We start from the raw sequence: 20246 nt of genomic DNA on the forward strand, positions 1-20246 counted from the left end.
TTTTTCCTGTAGAAGGTAGTAGTGTTGACTGTTAAACCATTCACCAATAAGGTCAAAGAACTGCCTTTTTTCAAAGCTATGGCTGAAGGAGCTCAAGGCAATTCACTAATGCTTACTATGCTTCCTTTCACGCAAATTATCTTGCACAACACTGTTCCCACAAGGGAACTAACAAGCACCTCTAGAACTGAAACATGATTTGAAAGCTGAATGTGTGTATGTGTTTTCTCATGATGCCAGGGTTTTGAGGATATCCCTGTGCATAATGTAATTAGAAAACCATCTTCAGAACCACAGAATATTCTCATAGGGAACAAAGTGGATAGCTGAGAAAGCTGGCACCTGGCAGGGGTGTATGGAAGAGAAGAACATAAAAATCATGAGTGTGAGCCAGGCTAAAAAGCTGCAAAAGGTCAAAACTAGAAAAGATGAATCTACCCTTAAGATCTAGGGGCAAACAGAAGTATGAAAATGGAAAATGAATGAAGAAGCCATGTAAGCACTGAAGTTAAATTTATTAGACATAATGCTCCACTATGTGTAAAACAAACCCAGTGATAGGAACTAAACCAAATATATGGTTTTTATACAAAACAAGAGGTCCAGAAAAAGTTTCAGGGCAAATATGCCAAGGATAGCCCAAGGTCTTTCTTTTTCTGCTCTACCATCATTAACGGCTTCCCGCCCATGACTACCACAAAACTGAAAGATGGGTAGTCTATTCCCAGCTCCTATCTACTTTCTACAGAAGACAAAGAATAAGAGGGAGATGGACGACAGGGAAAGGAAAGAGAAAAAAGTGAAAGAGGAAAGCAAAAAGAGGACTAGGAAAGAAGAACTGACAATCAGGGAGGGAATGCACCAATTTAGAAAAAGTGAACATTGCTAGGGATCCCCAGATTATCAATTGTGCAGTTTTGTCCAGAAATGAATCTTGTGACCCATTTTAACTACAAGAGAGGATGAGAAATGCTGTTTTTCAAGTGGACATATTGCATTTCAAACAAAACTCTATTAATAAAGCAAAGAGAAAGGTCAAGATTATGTTGGCTACTAAAATGAAAAGGCATATTACCACAGTCAGAGTTGAAACACCCAAGACTCCTTTTATCCACACTTTTGTACAATGAAGCTCTGTTGATATAATTTAAGGTTAATTTTTTTTTACAGAATGCTGGACTCATTATGAACACAGTGGATGAAACACCCAACAAAAACATATTGGACACCATTCAGCAGAAGACTGGCACAGATGCCTTACCCCTTTAACAGTGGTACTAAGATATAAAACACAAAATCGCTACTCATATTTACATAAAACAATATTATAAAAGTGAGGCTAAATGAAACAAATGAATTTACTTATTAAAAGAAAAAATTATCAGATTAAGCAATAATGCAAAATTCAACTATACGCTGTATGGAAAAGGTACACTTAAAATACACAGGAATATTAAAAGAATTAAAAATAAAAGCAAAAAGTAGCCAGGCAAATGTAAATAGAAAAGAAAGCAGGGACTGTATTCTTGACACCAGAAAAGATAGAACTTCACAAAAAAGTTAGATAAGGAATAGGACACTTTAATATGCTAAACACTATCATTATAATGAAGGGTCACATAATGGTTGCTATCCAGTCACATATCAATCAATTTTACAATGCTGAAACTATATGAAATTCAGGGAGAAATAGAGATACAGTAATAACAGAAAACTTTGAACACTCCTCTCTTAGTCCAATATGGTGTCAGTGAAGCAAAATTTAGGATACAGGCCATCTGTACCCTAATCAATATGGTTGCTTTTATAGTTACAAATCAAACTATGAATTGTGATGAAATAAGATACATGTTTTTCCAGAGTACATGGAACATGCACAAAAGTCAGTCATACACCAAAGCATAAATAAAATTTACAATGCTCACTGGTGACAATGCAATGAAAAATGAATTTAAAACTCATGTTTTAAAAGCATTCTTTTCACCTGGACATTAAAATACATGAGATTAACCCTTGGGTCAAAGCCAAATTACAATAAAAAATTCTAGAATGTGAAAATAAATGAAAATGCATCTAAATGACATTGCTAGAGCATGGCTGCCAGAGAAATTCTTACTATGAAACACTGGGAAAATGCAAAGAAACACCAATAAAAATAAATACATAAAACATGAATCCCACAAGCTATGGAAAGACTAAAAGTAATCATAAATAAAAATAAATTAGATAAAGTAATAAAGAAAAAGGAAAAAATACGCAGATAGAAAATATAAATATGGCCAGGGATACAGCTCAGTGGTACAGCACTTGCCTGGCAAGCGCAAGGTTCTGAGTTCAATTCCTAGTATCAAAAAAAAAAAAAGAAAAGAAAAGAAAAGAAAAAATATGAATAGTACAACTCATGATTAAATAAAATTGCAGGTCTTTTAAAGAGAAAATTCAGCAAAATAAATTACTAAAATGTTTTTAAAGAAAGAGGTAAAGTATAAATTTTAAAATGAAAAGTAACAAACAGAAAATAATTATCAAGGTAAAGGAGTTTTTAAATTATGAGGTTAGTTTGAACAACTAAATGTTACTACATTTGAAAACTTAGGATAAGAAACTTTATAGGAAAGTATAATTTACCAAAATTGTCCCTAACATGTAAGAATAAACTAAAGAGATCATTTTCACTAAAGAAAAACATAGAGTTTAAAAGATCTTACACAGAAGTTTCTTGACCAAATGTTTTCACAGTAGATTAACCTGAAAGTACTACTTAACCTGGAAATAAAAACTCATAATTCTTTTTTCTGACATAAATATTACATTGATAACAAAATATGAAAATAAGTTATGTCAAATTTTACAGGTAAATGCCAGTTATGAAGATAGATGCAATAACTTAAAATGTTAAAAAAGGATATATGTATTAAAAATAATATGACCAAGGAGAATTATGGTATGATGTAAAATGATCTGATATAAAAATTCTTTAATTCATGGTATTAATAATCACAAGAAAACCACAATATCATCTCTTAAAACACCTAAAGGCCCTAGAAAATGTTAAATCCTCATCCAGGGAGAAATGGCAATTGATGGATAATTTTTAATATGATAAAGTACATCATATATTGCAATGTACATACTATATAAATTCCTCATTTAGTGAACAATTCAGTTAGTAATCTAGTTGAAGGAACAAGACTGTCATTAAACAAGGGATGTCTGCAGTATGTAACACTATTTTAGAGGTATTAAGAAATATAGGTAAGACAACATACATAATCAAGAAGACTAGGGGCTGGGGATATAGCTCAGTGGTGCAAGCACCTGCCTCGCAAAAGTGAGGTCATGAGTTCAATTCCCAGTACTGAAAAAATAAAACAAACAAATGAACAAAGAAGACTATAGTAAAACTATATCTATTTGAGCATATGCTTGTATAACTGAAGAACAAAAAAGAACCAGTGAAAAAAGCAGATGTTTGGAAAACAATAAGAAAATATTGGAAGGATATAGAGAAAGGTACAATTATTGTTATATGTAGGAGTTAAGACCTATAAAATCACCATAAACAGTAAATCTTAGTTGCAATGTGTGCATTGGATGATTCAAATTATTTATCAAATTTCCATGCCTATGAATAACCAGAAAAGTGCTATGGATATTGATTTGAAGGTAGTACACAAATTTTAGTAGGTGAATTTGCAAACATGGAATCTGTAAATAATGAGGCTCAACTGTGTTTTAGATAGCAAGCAGAGTAAACAGATATTATCCTAAGAATGCCAGTTTTACACTAAATATAAATGAACTAAACATTAAAATTGAAGATTAATATCATTCAAATGAACATAAAAATTCAGCAAACTATTACAAAAGACACTTTACAGGTAAAGATTTAAGAGTATATATAGACATTACATTTATAACATGCAAACATTAACACAAGAAAGGTTGTGCGGAGATAATTATTTTGAAAAATAGGCTCTAAATAAGCTAGAAATAGAGGGGCATTTAAAAGTGATAAAACTATTAAATAATTGTCTACAGATATATAATAATTCTAAATCTTCACAGAAAATAGCATACTTGCAAAAAGAGATGAGGTTTCAAGTGACAAAAAATAAAAGTGGATGACTTGTTGAATGGCTAACAAAGACCCAGAGAAAGAAGATCTGATAAACACAATCAACAAAATAAAATTAACATGCATAAAATGTCACACCAAACAAGGGAATCAACATTCTTCCCAAGTTTCACATAAAGTATCTACAGAGGTTGGCCCTATGCTGGATTGAAAATTTCGCCAAAACTCATAACACTAAATTTAGAGCACTTTCTCTGACCACAGAGGTACTAGGTTATCTTTTGATAAAAAATAATTTAAAATTCAAAACTTCTTGAGTCTGAGCACTCACTTCACTACAACTCTTTTGTCTGATTACAAAGCATCATTTAGAAACCTCACGTAAATTCTCCTTGTATGTAAAAAGCTGGGCAGCTAATATGACTACCAAATGTCAGCTGGTTCTTCAGGAGAAAGGCCCGGGAAACTTTCATCCTCGTCACTAGATGGCAGTACATCCACTTGGGAGCATTTTCTGACCTTTACGCGCTCTTACGTGCAGACTCTCCCACTGCAGCAGGGGCTGGATGATTTCCTCATATTTTTCTAGGGGGTTTTCACACTGATTTGTCTTTCATGTTTTGCACACTCACTTTTAATTCCTTTTCCATTTCATTCTTCAATCATTCCTGCTCCAGTGTTTCTAGTTCTCTTTGTTCCCTTTCCAGAGTTCCTTGCTGGTCACTGCTTTTGTTTTTCTCTTTGCCTTAGTTCTTCCCTGTGCTGTGCCCACATGTTTTCTTCCTTTTGTTCTCCAGTTTGTTTCTGATGGGCACTTGGGTAGTGATATGAGATGGGACTGGCGGGCTCAGCAGCTGAGGCAACGTCCATGTGAGGCATGTTGCCCACAGGATGGAGCCCATCTGCTTCATACTTTTTGGGCCCATTCCCTACACATGGAAAAGATAGTTCAAATTCCTCATTATCCTAAAAAGCTAGCTTATCCAAATTTGAAAATTCACATTTCTCTTCAGCTTCAGTTTGTGATAAAGAATGGCCTCCTCCTGTGAAGCACTGGAGAAGGGACAGACAGAAAGATGATGCCTTGATCCAGCCAGTGATTGCTGGGGCATTCATTCATGTCTATGACCTGCCTAGGGTTGCTGATCAATTTCCTTATCAAGGCTTCTAGCTTTGGGGAGGGGCAGGAGGAGAGGCACTTGGAGGAAGTGTACCCGCACGGCTGCCTGAGAGGACTTGGGCGGTATCACTATTTTCCACGTTAAATGCACACTCTGAGATGTCTCAGAGACAGCTTGGTCTGTGAAAACATGTCTTTCCAGGGAACTGGAGTGGATGTTTTTGAAAGTCTGGAAAATGCAGAGACAGCTGTCTTCACCGAGGGTGATCTTTTAGTAGGGTTTCCAAGGACTTTCACGGTAATTTCTGAAAGCTTTTTCCAAGTGTTTAGCCTCTTGATCTTGCCCTTTTGCCCGGGGCCTATTTACTACAAACTCAAGGTCAGAACCAAGGAACTACTCTCTTTCCCTTCATTTAGATAACTTGTGATCATTTGTGTAACAACAGCTGCTATAACCTTTTCCTGTTCGAGAACCTCCCTGATCATATCACTGTGAGGCACCATCCTGCCACTTACTAACCCACTCACACAATGGCTGACACTGCTAGAAACTGTGGTGCACTGCATTCTCTAGCAGTCTGAGTTTGTTTCAGTTGCAATTTTAAAGCAGCAACCTGAATAGTTAACCTCTTTAGAAAAGTATCATCACTGAATATGTGAGCCTTTAGTTGTTCAGTCTCACTTTGCACCTGTGTTTGCAGAACTTGCCTGGGAGCTTCAAACTCTTTAGGCTCAAACACTGCAGTGTATTCTACTCTTTAATTCTTTCCAGAAGATCAAAAGCTCAGGAGCTGGGCTAGCTATAAGATTTAGAAGATGTAAGTTTTCCTACTTTTTCTATTATTGAAGTAATTTATTTTGTGCCAGAAGCTGCAGTTTCTCTTTTTTCAGTTGTAAATAATCACTCATCTCTTTAACCTTTTCATTCAGCATGTGGTTTGTTTTATCACTGTCAGAAACTGGGTCTGGTAGGCCCACAGTCTCTCGTATGATTTGCAGACTGACTGGCTTCTTTCTGTTTTGAATTAAGAGCTATGAGCTCTTGCAATTGAATGATTTTTTCTTTACTCATTTATCTTCACTCAGCCTATTAGTGCTAGTGAGGCTGTTGTTCCCTAGTCCAAGATGATATTTTAGAAGTTCATTGTTGAGCTTTTGGGTATAGGTCTCTTCCATATTCTGTATCCTGCTCTGATCTCGGAAGTGCCTCAAATACGTTCCTTAAATATTTTCTTTTTGGAGCCTGTAGGTCAACTCAAAAGCTTCAATAATTTGCTTCACCTCTACTTGTTTTCTCGTCACAAATCTGTACCTTTTAGTAGAAGGTACCTTTGCGCATACATTTCTTTTGTTTCAGTCTCTTGATGCTCCTGAATTCTTTCAGGGATATCTTCTTCCTAAGAAATGAGAACTTCCATTTTTGTCTGACAAGTTCACTTAAATTTGTTCTGGAACTCAACTAATACTCATAATTTCTTTCCTCTTCCATTTTAATTTTTCCTATTTCTATAGTTTTTAAACACTTCACTTTTTAACACATTTCTGTTGGATGGTGCTGTTCTAGTTTTCTCTTATATTCATGTATCTCCACAGACTCCAGCTTTGGACACAGGATAAGCAGCAGCAAATTAATCACAGATAAGCTGGACCTTCTCAACAAAGAGTCCTTGCTAAAAAATGTCTAAGTTTTCTGAGACTCCATATCACAGTTCTCTTTAGCTTGATAATATTCCGCCAATTTCTTTTAAGAAATGCATAAGAAAACCTTTCTAGTTTTCTTTATCAAATCTGCAATCAGTGATTTGTAGAAACTGGATGCAGGGTAGATATTAATGGTTGTAATAGATCCTGATATACTTTGTAAAAACCTTGTCTTTTACAGAACAGTTTTCTGGAAGGAAAACAGAAAGTAAATATTCACAGCCACATCTTTGTAAGTGATCTGGAGCAGAAAGTTAGAGGCACTTATTAAGGGGGCACACCCACTATCAGGGGCTGAGCCTGCTATTCTCCACTCATAAAGGGTGCATCAGTTCATGAATTAGCTGGTTCAGAGTTGGGACATTAGCATATCCAGGATACTCTGTCCTAAACGTCTGGTACAACTTTTCCTGCAGTTCACCTATCACACCAGAGGAGCAGGGCTCTGATCTAGGGATTGTCAAAGGCAACTCAAGGAAGACCTAGAACTCGAGAGGCAGAGGGAAGCTGGGAAGGAGGAACCAGAGTTTTGAGGGCTGAAAGTCCATTTAGCCCCTACCCCCAGGCCTACCACACTCCACCTCCTTGAGCTGCCGCTCTGCTGCCCTGGAACATGTGCCCATTGTGCAGCACAGACAGGAAGTTCCCACCCACATCATGGGCTCACGTGATCCTCCTTCCTCAACCTCCAGAACAGCTGCGATCACAGGAATGCGCCATTCTGTCCCCTTAGTGAAAAATACTTTAAAACTCCATAATAATACAACTCACCATCCAGCTAAAGCAGTGTTTAAGGGGAAAGTTTAACTCAGAAAAAGTTTCAAAATCAGTGGTCAAAATTTTACCTCAAAAAAATGGAAGACAGAGCAAACCTCACAAAGTAAAATGAGTTGAAAGATAACAAAATTGGAAAAAAATTATACTAAGAATCAAGTTGAAAATTGGTTCTTTGAGTAGAATAACAAACTTAGTAAGTTCTTAGCAAGAGTAGAGAAGAGGGAGACTAGAGAAATATAGGTGGACATCTAAAGAGCTTACAGATAATAAAAGAATAATAAAAATATACTGTGGAGGTGGGGGGGGTCTAGCTCAGTGATAGAATTCTTGTCAAGCAAGTACCACCAAGCAAGGCCCTGAGTTCAGTCCTTACTATCAAACACACACAAGCACGCATACACACACACACATACACACACACAAACACACACACACACACATACTATGTAAGATTGTATACCCAATAAACTTGTCAGTTTGATGAACTAGATCAATTCCTTTAAAAATGCTACTGATATATACACACAAAATACAAAAAAAAATTTAATAGTCTTGATAGATGTACTATCATATAATAGGAATTGGGTCTATTACTAAAAAAAAAAAAACTTCCAAAAAAATCTTCAGACCAAGATGCCTTCATTGGTGAATTCTACTACTAAGTACTCAGAAAAAACAATATCAATATTAGAAGGGAAAAAGAAGGAATTTTTCCCAGTTAATATTAAGAAACTTTGATACGAAAATACATAAAAGGATTTCACATGTAAAACAACAGACCTATCTAATTCATCAATATAAATGGAAAATCCTACTCGAGTCATCAGCAAATGAAATCCAGCAATTCGGGGGTGCTTTAATAGTTGCAAAATAATTGATATGATTCACAGAAATAAAGTGGAGAAAAGTCATATGTTTTTGATTGTCTAAGTAAATGGAGCAAATATATTTGCTGACATCTGAAATCCATTTATAATTTTTAAGCTTTCAGAAGTAAATAATAAAAGTAAAAACAGAAGCAATTTAGGTAGAAAATGAAGAAAACTGAAACAATGGGATAATAAAATTATGGCTCTCTAAAAAGAAAAAACAAAATAGAAACCACTAGCTAACCTAAACAAAAAAGAAGAAAGTAAACACTCTAGGAAACAACACTGAAATTAAAGCAAATAAAGGCTATTGAAAATGCTGAACAAATTTACTTGAAAATCTAATAGAATGAGAAATTTTTAAGAAAATGTAATATTTTAAAAATTGATGCAAGTAAAAATTAGCAAAAACGTGCATAAACCAATTTACATAGAAGAAATGAGAGTACCAAGAACTATTCCATGAAAAGGTTACAGGTGCAGGTGTTTTCTTACGAACTTCTACCATATTTTCAAAGAGTGAATAATTTTGGTGCTGTGTGAAATGTCTCAGGGGCTAGGAAAAGAAGAAAGGATATCCTACATACTGTGTGCTTATAAAGTGAGCATAACTTTGACCTATCAACATCATAGAGATAAAAGAAAATACTGTAAAAGAGAAAATTTTGTAGGCTACTTTTACTTTGACATACTGATTTTAAAATTGCAAGATAATCAGAAAGTAGACTGCATCACTATGTTGAAAACATTAATAATATACTACAATCAAATGTAATTTATTTCAAAATCATCAAGCATGCTTCAGTAACAGGAACTCTCTTAATGTAATGTATTGAGAAATCTAAAGAGAAGATTTTCATCATTACCTCCACCCATATTGCATAGGCCTTTGATAAAAATCAATATCTGCCCTCATAAAAACTGAGTAAAGTAGGATTGATGCATTATATATCTATATAAGTCTGCAAAGTCAAAAACTGGCAGCAAGAATATAAACAATTGGAAGTCTCATATAGTTTAGTGATAGACTGAATTAGGACAACCACATGAATTTCTTATAAAATTACCTACCATATTTATTTTAATATCTACATAAATAAAATAGAAATACATAAACAACCTAAACCACCATCTATAGGATACCGACTGAATGATTTAAGTTACACAAAGAAAATGGAGAATTGCTCAGTCTTTAAAAGATGAACAAGGATTTTCTTAGTGGCTTTCATCAAGCTAAAAAAAAGCAAACTGGAAACAATCCAATGTCCATCAACCACAGCATGGACAGAAAGCTGGTAGAGTCACACAGTGTAATATTATCAATAAAATAAATACAGCAGCATGGATAAAGTTCACAAATAATGTGTGGTGGAAAAGATGACAACCACAAAATATAGCATACTGCTTGATTTTATTTATACAAAGTTTAGAGAACAATACAAACTAAGCAGACCTTATAGAATAGCTTAGTGGTGGGCTCTGGGGAAGGAAGTGTGAAATTTGAATAGAAATGGGAACAAGAGAAATTCCTAAAGTGATAGAAATCTTGTATTTCTTCATTAGGATATAAGGGGATACATTTCTAAAAATCATCCAAATGAACACTTAAGATCATGCATTTTGCTACATATAAGGTATGCGTTAGTAAATACATTTAAATATGCAAAATGTATGACTGAAACAAAAGAAAACCATACTAAGATGTCATTTCTAATTAAAAGAAAATACTGGCCAAGCATGGTGGCGTACCCCTGGAATCCTAGCATTCTGATAGCCTAAGGCAGAGGATCAAAATATGAATCAAGTCTGGGCAACTTAGTGACTTAGAGAAACTTATCTCAAAATTTAAAAAAAATTATTTTTAAAAAAGGCTGAGAATATAGCTCAGTGCAAAGGCCCTGAATTCAATCTTCAGTACCACAAAATATATACATACATACATACATACACCAACTTGAAAATACCTTCTGTTGACAAGGATATGTGTCCACAGAACCCTTCAAAGATGGCAGATGAGTGTGTAATTGTTGTTATGAAAAGGAATTTGATAGTACTTACAAAACTAATCAAAAGTCCCAGTTATAGAAATTTACCCTAAATGTATAAATCTAGAAATTTAAAATTACATATGCACAAGGTAATTCTTTGCAGACTTTGATAATTTATTGTGAAAAATCAAACAATCTAAGTGTCTATCCATAGATACTGGCTGAATTAATCAGGGTACATCTACAAAATGGAGAACTATGTAACCATTTATTTTAAAAATGCATATTAGTTCATAAAGACAGGATTGTTTTTAATCGCTCATAAAGACAGGATGGTTTTCAATAGTACTACTGATGTAGTAATTCAGAAACTCCTTTATGTGTATTCGTGGAAAGAACAAATTAGTAAATACAATGTCTTTGTTAGAAATTAAGGTTGTAACTGTTCGAGAAGGGAAAATCAGGTACAGAATAGAAAAAGTGAAGAAGTAATATCCACATCAATTGCAGATATTAGCATGCACTCTGTGTACATAGGTATATGTGTTTTGTATATATAAATATACACATATAGTATGTGGGTATATATGTTTTACATGTGTCTATATAAGTATCGAATTATACACTCACTAAACTGCTATGATGGCCTCCAACTTCTGACCCTTTTGTCTCAGCCTCTAGAGCAGCAGGTATTGCAGGTATGTGACATCACATTCAGCTTAATATCTTGGTTTTAATGACACTTCCCACTAAAAAGTTAGGAGCTCCTTGGAGAAAACTCAATTCCTCTGAAATATATAAAGTATGAGGTGAACTTAGAACATTGTTAGGTACCAGAAAGCAAGCTGATGGGAGAAAGGGTACAAATGAGATGATGCCAATTGGTGGACCCAACTAGAAACAGGAGTATTCACTGTACCACTCCTTCAAGTTTTCTGCAGGTTCAGGCTTTTGTATACAAGCTTTTAACAATGCTGATAACCTTTGGTAATTGCTGGGACATCAACTCACTCTAAAAATGTGATGTGTTGGGAAAGAAGCAAGTATTTGTTGTACTTTTTCTATACTAATTATTATTCCGAGTGTCTTAGTTACTTTCTCTTCACTGAGATCCAATACCCAACACCCGTGATTTAAAGGAGAAAGGTTTATTTTGGGTCACAGTTAGGAAAGGTTTCAGTCCCTAGTCTTCTGGCTCCAAGGTGAGGCAGCATGGCTAAGGGGCATGGCGGAGGAAAGGTGCCTTCATAACTTTGCAGGCAGGCAGGCAGGCAGGAGTGGGAGATACACCCTGCTAGGCCTTACCCACAAGGACCCACCTCTTCCAACAAGATCCCAATTCCTAACAGCAGGTCAGCTATGAACTCAGCAGTGGTGAATACACCATTACTGTCGCAGCCCATGACCTAATCACCTCCCCAACGCCCCCCATGAGTGCATGAGACACTGGGGGGACATCTAAATGTAAACCATAACAGAGTAACTAAATGGTTTATGAGAAAAGATTTTTTACAGTTCCAGATGAGTAATAAAATAGAATTAGAAAAATCACCATTTTGCAATCATTAATAAAATAATAGATCCAGACAGTTATCAGAATATACTAAAAACCGCTAGGTGAAAACTGAATGGGAAACTACTAACCATGTGAGCCTATTGATCATGACGGTAGGTGATACAGTGCACTATGTCAAACTAGTCCTGCACAAAGATTTGAACATAAGTCTCAAGAAAAATCTTAATCAAAATATAAGTTAATAAGAATCAAGAGGAAAAGCTAAGAACCCCATGCAAAATATGAAATAGTCTATAAATAGTTTTTAAATAAAATAGTCTTTTTTTAAAAGGAACAAATCTGTTATGGAATAAAAGAAACACAGTAAAGACAGCAATCAAAGGCAACTATGGACTTCATTAGGAAACTATTTCTACTTTTATAAAAGTATTTTTTATATTTGGAGAAATTTGCAAACAACTTTAAGCCAGGCCTGGTGGCCTGTAATCCCAGCACTGGGGAGGCTGAGGCAGGAGGATCGTTGCGAGTTCAAGACCAGCCTGGGCTACAAAGTGAGCTCAAGGCCAGCCTGAACTGCATAGTGAGACCCTGTCTCAAAAAGACAAAGAAAAAAAGAAAAGAAAAGAAAACAACTTTGTTGTTCAATAATGTTAAGAGTAATTGTTAATAGTTTAAAGTGTAATAATGAGCTGGTTTAGGGATAAAAATAGAGATATATAAGTAGATTGAGAAATAGGAGATAGGTAGAAAGTAGAAAGAGATCCTTCTCAAACGGAAGAGGATCAAGAGATGGAGGCAGAAGGAAAGCACCGATAAACACACACGTACTAATAAAGTTGTTTTAAAAATAGCTTACTTGTGAAATGATAAGGGCTTGCTTTCAATTCCTAAGACCACCTTCCCTCCAAAGTAAACAGGGATGGAGAATAGTTAGGACAAAATTGGCAAAATGTCAATGTGTATTGAAGTTGGATCAAGCGATTCACACGTGGGAGTCAAACATGCTATTTTTTCTATTGTGTGTATTTGAAAATTTGAATAATAAAATGGAAAAAGACAGCAGTCTTGGCTAACGGCGCTGCGATAGATCTGAGATCGTTGGGCAGATCTGAAGTGCACTGTAGTGGGAGAACTAACAGAATTAATAGGAAATGGAAGCTGAACAGTGGGGCACCGGAAACCGTCCCCAGCTTGTTCTCCTGGGAGGCCAGGGGACGCCGCCTGACCTGTAACATTCGCCGGTTTTTATGGTGCAGCAGCACCAGTTGGCAGTTGGCAGGTCTCAGTCTGAACCTGGATTTGGGGAGAGAAATGTACATTTGCCTCTCCTCCCCGCGGCACCTGCACCAGCACACCAGAGGAGAGAAAAAGTAGTGGGTCAGGCCTTACTCCTGAAGTTTCTGTCTTATCAGCTGGGTAGAGTAGCTGAGATTCCACACTAGATAAGTGAGGACAATTGTGATGTGGGCATTAAAATAAATGTCCAAGGAAATGACAGAGCACAAATTTCAGAGTGGTGAGTTACCTCTGGAGGGAGTCACGAGAAGGAGGAGGGACAGGGCACAGGACTCCAGTTATGAAGGTATTTACACTTCTACTTTTTAAGTTTGGCCATGAACAGGTGGATGTGTATTTAATTAGGCCTTGCTTCGTTTTTCTTTCTAAATGAGCTCTATTGCTTTCAAGACCAGAGAACCCCATTGTCCAGTAGTCCTGAGCTGTGAACTCAATACAGAGCACTTTCGTATTTGTTTGATATATAAACCTTATTACTTTTGAAATTTAAATCATAGTTAATGTTTGCACAAAATAATTTTAAACTTCATTTTTTATTGGTTCTTTGAGACGGAGACTCACTATGTATTTCAGGCTGGCCTTGAATATCAGGCAATCCACCCACCTCAGCATCCAGAGTACTGATATTATACATGGGTACTACTACCTTTATATTTTAGCCTATGTCTTCAATTACATTTCAACTTTTCTTACCATTTCTAAAAATTCCCTAGGTAGCTTTTGGTTTGGACACAAATGTCTGTACTCCTCCACCTGAGCAGTTCCCTCTCCTTTCTTCTTCTTTTGCTGGAACAAACTGCAGATATTTTGCATTGAAAGACCTACTTGTTTAATGACTGGACTGAAGAGCTATCTTTTTTGTACAGTTCTGTGCATCTTGTTTATAAAGCGTCAATATCTTTTTGTACAGTATACCTTGTTTATGCAGCACTGTAAATTTTGCTGATTATACTGAATAATATAGTACTGTAGTTTTATGTTCTGTTATATATTATAGTAATGCATGTAAAACTTGCAGAAATAAAAGCAAAAGTCCTGGCGTTGAAGTTTCCTTTGACCATTTCTTTTTTCTGAACATTGTTATGTACCTACTATATGTAATTCCTCATTTAGTGACAATTAACAATCATCACAGGAGCTTAATGATGTGAAATTTTAAGCATTGAAGGAAAGACGCAGTGTAGGAAATATTTCAGTAATTCAGCTGAAGAATGAAGACTTGAATTAAGAAAACAAAAATGCACAGGAAGGGAGAGGCAAAATGCTAAGATATGCCATGGATACAAGCAAGCAGTTTAGATGTGTCTTGGTTACCTTTCTTGTTGCTGCGAAAAAACAACCAATATCCAAAGGTAAAGGAGGAAAGGTTTATTTGGCTTGCAGTTTATAGAGGTTTCAGTCCATAGTTGGTTGGCTCCAAGGTAGTGTGTAGAGGGGCATCAAGGAGAAATAGTTCATGGTGGGTAGAAGGCAGCAAAGTAGTAAAGAAGCAGCAGCACCAATGACAACAACAGCCCTCTTTCTGTCCCTTATATTCTCTCCAGGCTACACACCCTTAAAACAGTTAGCACTCACACCCAGAGTGGACCTTTCTATTATCCACACCCAAAACTATGCTCAAATACCATCAGTGGACTAATTTAGTAAAACCACACACCCTTGATCCTAGCATCACACATGTAATCCCAGTATCCCACACTTTAGATCCAGCCACCTCTGAAAAACCCACCCATGACGGCATGAACCTTGAAGGGAGCATTTAGACACAAGCCATGACAATCAGTTACCTCTTAGTTCTCTGGCCAAGTATTTTAATGATGTCAGTGCACTAAAGAATGAATACAGAGCCCGGGATGGTGGCACATACCTGCAATCCCAGCACTTTGAGAGAGGGTGGGGCAGGAAGATCACAAGTTCAAACACAGCCTGGGCAACTTAGCAGTTTAGCAGCAACCTGTCTCAGAAAAAAAATTGAAAAGGGCTATGGATATAGCTCAGTGAGAAGCCCCTGGGTTCAGTCTCCATTAATTATATATATGATGTCCAGAACAAGTGTTTAAAGGCTCAAGAGAAAGTCAAATTAGCTTGGGACACACAAAAACAAAAGATATGTGGATTGCATCTACTACCACACCCACTCCCACTCCCAAGCCACAAGAATGCAAGTCTTTTATAATAACATTTGTTGTCTTATAAATTAAGGGTGAGACAAACTAAATTATAGTGGATTAAGAAGAGACAAGAAGCTGGGTGTAGTGGCACCTACCTGTTATACAGGTGACTGTTTTATTCCAGTGACTACAGAGGCTGAGGCAGGAGGATTACAAGTTGGAAACCAATCTGGGCAATTTAGTGAGAACCTGTCTCAAAATTCTAGAAAATTATAAAAGGGCTGAGAAAGTATCTCATCAGTCCTCTATGTTCAAACTCCGGTACTGCAGAGAGAGAGACAGACAGAGACAGAGAGAGACAGAGACAGAGAGAGACAGAGAGAGACAGAGAGAGACAGAGAGAGACAGAGACAGAGACAGGGACAGCGACAGGGACAGGGACAGAGATTGATTTTCATAGAACAAGTGTAGATTGCTATGATGGTTCATGATTTGACTGGAAGAAAAAAATGAGTACAATTATAAGATAGTTTATTAGAGAGACATAGGAATAGGAGTTAGATTGGAAGAACATGAAGTTATATTTGTGTAGTGCTGTATATGATGTTGAGAAAATTTACTAATTGTTCAGATAAAAGTAACTGTGAAGAGAGGCTGGCGAAAATAATCAAGTAATGGTTATTGGTTGACTGAGTAATTGGTGGGTGATTTTATTATATTTTATCTTATTTATTTATTTATTTTGTGGTACTGGGGTTCGAACTCACCACCTTGCTCTAGCCAGGCAGGCGCTGTGCTGCTGAGCTATATCCCCAGCTCTGTTGGGTGGTTTTAGATGAGATGAAGAGAAGAAATTTATATTTCCACTCAGCTTTGGCAAACCACATGGAGAGCATTAGTTGGGAAAGATGAGTTTTAAAAATAAAATTACACTCTTCTCTCTTCCAAATAGAGACAACTAAGAAAGAAGAGGAGCACAGAAGCACAGCATCGGCCCTCCTTGTCTCACTTCCCAAATAATGCAGGTGATAGCATTCCACTGAAAAACAACCCAGCATCAGAAATCTTCATAGGGCAGTGTAAGAGTTTGAACCATACTTTGCCGAAAACTAATGTAGAAGTTTTCTTCTTTGGAAATGATTTTCTCCAGGGAAACTGCAGGTTCCTGCCAAGACAGAGCTTTTGCTCCCCCACCCAGCACATATACACAATGCTTTTGAGTGATGCTTCTCTCTTTTCAACAATTATGATCTTGCTGTTGATGCTTGAAATCATTTTCACCTGACATCTGGAGCAAATACATGTCATTTCTAGGAAAGTAACATTTTTTTCCCCAAGAAAGTTACATTTATAGTAACATATTTCCCTTGAAAATGCATGATGCTTTAGATTTTTTACAAGTGAGTGTTCCACCCAGAAAAAGAGAGGGTAGTACAGTGGCAGGTCAAAATCATAGAAAGGAGATGAGCTACAAGGTCAGGCTGACTGGAGTTGGAGGTTCACCATGCCAGCAGCTAACTGTGCTGTTTTACAACTCCAAGCCCGGGGAAGAGGACATAACATTCCCTACCTTACACTTATAGTCACGCTCTCAGTCAGCTCGACTTTCTAGATTCACAGCATGGCATCTGGCACACAGAATCCTCTCAAGAAGGAAAACCCTCTAGCACATAAATTATATTAACATAATTGATCAGAAATCATAAGGTTTGCAATCATCTAGGAAATACCTGTTAATTTTTCTGTGGTTTTGATGATAGAAGTGTGTGACCAAGAAATCTTCATAAATCCAAAAGTACCCTGTGAGATAAAACCTGTAAATTCAGGATGAGCACAGGTATTTTCAGTAATAAATGGTATCTGCTTCTTACCGCTGATATAATTAATTTCTACAAAATCAGTTGTTTAAAAGCATGCAGATTTATTACCTTAAATTTCTGCAGATCAGAAGTCCAATCTGGGTTTCCCTGCACCAAAATCAAGGTGTTAGCAGGGCCGTGCTCCCTGTGGGAGTTTCCAAGGCAGAATTCATGCAGAAGATTTTCCAGATTTTAGAGACTGCATGGCTTGGTCTGCGGCCCCTTCCTCTATCCTGAAAGCCTAACACTCCCATCTCTGCTCCTCTCTTTTCTTTTTGACCCTGCCTCCTCCCCTTTCTCTGTATCCATTTTATCAGGACATTTGTGTTTTCCAGTACAATCATCCTGATGCAAGGTTCTTAATCAAATGGTTCTAAATGTCAGGACATGGAAATCTTTGGAAGGGGCCGTGGCTCGGTCCACCAAAAAAGCCAGGACAAATTATGCAGTTAGGACATGGAAAAAGTAGCAGTTTGACAGTAAAAGGCTTAGATTTATTGTAGAACATAATCTACATGAGAAACAAAAAGGAAATGCTGTGATTTAAACAGCAAATATGATACTGGAATAAGATAAGGAGTAAGCTCCACTGTTTGTTTATTTACAGCTGATGAGGACTTGAGCAGAAATGCAGTTGCCAGTTTTATATAGTAAACCACACAATCAGTTCTCCAGAGAAAATATTTAAATTACAAAAATAATAGAAAAGGGGAAATAAGCCTTCTGAAAAATAAAGGAATTGCAACTGTGTCACTTAGGAGGGGGAAGCAGCATAGATCTTAATAACCAGTCACAAGGGTGTGAGGTGTGGGCCAGAGATAATTAGCAGGGAAGGTTGATCGTGTACTCACCACGTTCAGAGAGAGCTGAAAAATAGGGGAAATGAGCCAAACTACAGTGAAATGCTGGGTTTTTAAAAAAGGAAGTTCTTGACCATGAAGATCAGACTACCAAGGGAAGCTGTGTAATCTCCATCCTTAAAGAGCTTTAAAAATAGTATAAACAGCCATCTGCACAAGATGATTTATGCATTGACCTTCAGGAGGCGGGCCCGATCATCTCATGAAGTCCCTTCCAAGTGTGGGATTCTATGATTTAATCAGTATGTGATTTTTCTCAGCTCTACATTTTGTGAGATAACCAGCAGATGGAAGCCACAAATTCCCCAACATCATACCAAAATCATGGTTCCTCACACTGGTAGGGCCTAGTCAAGCTTGCCAAATTGGCATCCATTGTAAAAATCACTGAGGGACCCACCTCAAACATTTATTTATCTCCTCATGGGTGTCTGGACCACCCATGTCCACAAAATATAGATCATCTTTATATCAATTCACAGGCATTTAGCTCTGACTTAGGTTTGAAAGAAAGTTGCATACGCTTAAAGTATTTCTCTCACTTTGAAACCTGAGGCAGCAGCTCTCGAAAATGTTATCAAAGATTTACAAATCCTGGTTTGAGCAGAAATGAACCTGATTGGATACCTTGCTGGGAGAAGGTTTATCGCTCCCTTGGGCCTGGATGTTTTTCACTTTGATAACAGATCCCGTTCCCTGTGTGTTTTCATTAGCTCACTGAACAGCTATTTAAGTGCTGACTGTATTTTATGTTCAGCACAAAGCACTGAGGTTGCAGCAGTGAGGAAAACATTGCCCTGGCCTCTCAGAGTTTCGGTCTCCTCCGAATGGACAGGAAATGCAGTGCAGAGCCGTAAAAGCACCAGGTTGGGGATGGTGAGATGGGCTAGCACAGAAGGAGCAGCGAAGCCAGCTTTAGGGTACTTAGTGGGATTTCTGGAGGAAGGGGTGCCTCAGCCAGGATCTAAAGGATGAAAAGCAGCCGCTGGCCCAGGAGGAAACGTAGGAAAGTATGTTACTGGGGAAAATATTTGCTGCTGAAATGTCCTGACCTACGAAGTGGAACCAGTGCAAACGACTGGAGCACGGGGAGTGAAGAGGGAGGAGAAGCTTAGGCGGGAGGGAGGACCTGAAAAGGAAAAGCCAGGGACGCAGCTTCACAAGTTGGGAGAGTTGGCAAAAGCCACGCTGAAGAAGGAGGGCTTGGTGTGAAAGCATAAGCAGCCACTGAACAATGCAGAGCAAGTTTCTGCCTTTCAAAAGATTTATTAGTACATTTTTAATTCAATGGGTAGAAAAACATTTACACATGCTTCAGCAAAAGACAGGGCTTGGAAGAAATTTAGTGGGAATCCAAGGATTCCAACGTCCGGGGAGCGCAGCAACAGAGCCTAGGAGAGGACCTTGGGCTGCTTCTGCATCCATCGGCCCCCGTGGCAGCTCTTTCAGGCTTTGCACCATCTTCCCGGTCTTTCTGTTTCCCTAGTTTACAGTAATGGCCACCTAAAGCTTCTGCATTTTAAGCTGTCAGTCTTGATAGTAGATAAGAGAGAGAGACAGAGACACATACAGAGACACAGACACAGAGACAGAGATGCAGACAGACTAGTCCAGTTCTCTTGCTGCCAAATCCAAAATTCTAACACAAAGGACCGGTAGGGCCAGCACTAGTCTAGGACCTGATTTCTGGACTAGGAAGCAGAGCGCATTAGAACACGGGCGCTGCTGCTGCGGTGCAGAGGGAAGGCCCGGGGGCCTTGCACACCTCCCCGGGCAGCCCAGGTTCGCGCCAGCAGGAGCCTGGAGCAGGTGAGGTAGCGTGCAAGGGTTACAGGGTTCAGGGGTTACCATGTGGGTGCAGAGTTCGGTCTCCACGGAGCCCAAGAACTACGCAGCCCCACTCGCCCAGGGCAAGGGCTCTGCCTCCCGCACGCTCCACAGTCCAGAGAACAGGTTTCTCCAATTGTGTTCTTTATTCAAAACTATAGCTGCTGGCAGGTTCCGTGCTCATATATGAATTTTCAATCAGTAAGCTTTTATTCAAATTGTCCTTTTGTTTCATTGTGTTACT

The 20246-nt window shown here is 37.7% G+C and overlaps 1 pseudogene; it reads right to left on the minus strand.

Annotated features, from left to right (window-relative positions):
- Positions 1-6419: 6419 nt before the first annotated feature.
- Positions 6420-19636, minus strand: LOC102026375 (annotated as a pseudogene).
- Between the last annotated feature and the right edge of the window lie 610 nt (positions 19637-20246).

The sequence above is a fragment of the Chinchilla lanigera genome, unplaced genomic scaffold, assembly GCF_000276665.1.
Source record: "Chinchilla lanigera isolate Chin_1 unplaced genomic scaffold, ChiLan1.0 scaffold00048, whole genome shotgun sequence".
NCBI lineage: Eukaryota > Metazoa > Chordata > Mammalia > Rodentia > Chinchillidae > Chinchilla > Chinchilla lanigera.